This window comes from Callorhinchus milii, unplaced genomic scaffold (assembly GCF_018977255.1).
Source record: "Callorhinchus milii isolate IMCB2004 unplaced genomic scaffold, IMCB_Cmil_1.0 Scaffold2, whole genome shotgun sequence".
Lineage (NCBI taxonomy): Eukaryota > Metazoa > Chordata > Chondrichthyes > Chimaeriformes > Callorhinchidae > Callorhinchus > Callorhinchus milii.
Genome location: NW_024704743.1, coordinates 4,015,935 through 4,016,848, shown reverse-complemented (window position 1 = coordinate 4,016,848; position 914 = coordinate 4,015,935). Strand labels below are relative to the sequence as shown.

The 914-nt window shown below is 45.1% G+C and overlaps 1 non-coding gene across 1 annotated transcript; it reads right to left on the bottom strand.

The window, feature by feature from the left end:
- Positions 1-570: 570 nt before the first annotated feature.
- Positions 571-642, bottom strand: trnaa-cgc. The gene has a single exon. It is a non-coding gene; the product is annotated as a tRNA-Ala (tRNA).
- Positions 643-914: the final 272 nt, after the last annotated feature.

Here is a 914-nt window from a genome sequence, read left to right as displayed (position 1 = left end):
TAAACACAGCAAACGCTGAAACAAGGAGGTGAACGATAGACAAGGGCTGACTCTCCAGAGCTGTGCAGGACTGAAGGTCAATGAGGAAGGTGACGGCTTCTGACTGAGATGTTAAGCTGAGGTTCTGTCCGGTCATTCGGGATCTCTGAAGGACCTTTCTCGGGCAGATTAGCTGCTGTGTTTGCGACATAACGTTAACTGCACTGCAAAGCAACAGTTCGGATTCCTTGCCGTGGCTTTCGTGAACTTTACTTGAATCCATACGGGCTCACAATTCACTAAGCGCACGATAATAAAATCCTCCCTGTTTGATCCAGGGCCTTTGACGTCAGGAGGACGCCTCAAAAATCTTTCCGGGGTCCACAACTGATCACCTCGGGCATTGGCGGGCGATCTGTGATGGCTTGTGACTAAAAAAATAAATAATAATAATAATAATCCTTGCATTTGATACGGCGCTTTTTCACGTCTTCTGGACGTCTCAAAGCGCTTCACTGTATAGACTGTATAGTGAATTTTTTTTCAAGGTTTATTATCAAGCGTGTGGTGTAAGGAAACTTGCCCAAGGTTTCGCCCTGCCGGGAATCGAACCCAGGTCTCTCGCTTGCGAGGCGAGCGCTCTAACCACTGAGCTACAGGACTCCGGGATAATAATAATAATAATACAGGAATAATACTGGAACGATAATAATAATTATCCTTGCATTTGATGTTGCGCCTTGCCACGTCTTCGAGACGGATCAAAGCGCTTCGCAGAATATACTGTAACACAGCGTAAAGTGAATTGTTTTGTTTTGTGGGCGAACGGTGGCAGCCGATGGCGCACAGAATAAAATAGGCTGTTATTTGGAATGTTCTGAACATCCTCCCAATGTGAAAGGCACTATATAAATGCTATTGTTGTAGTTTAAATG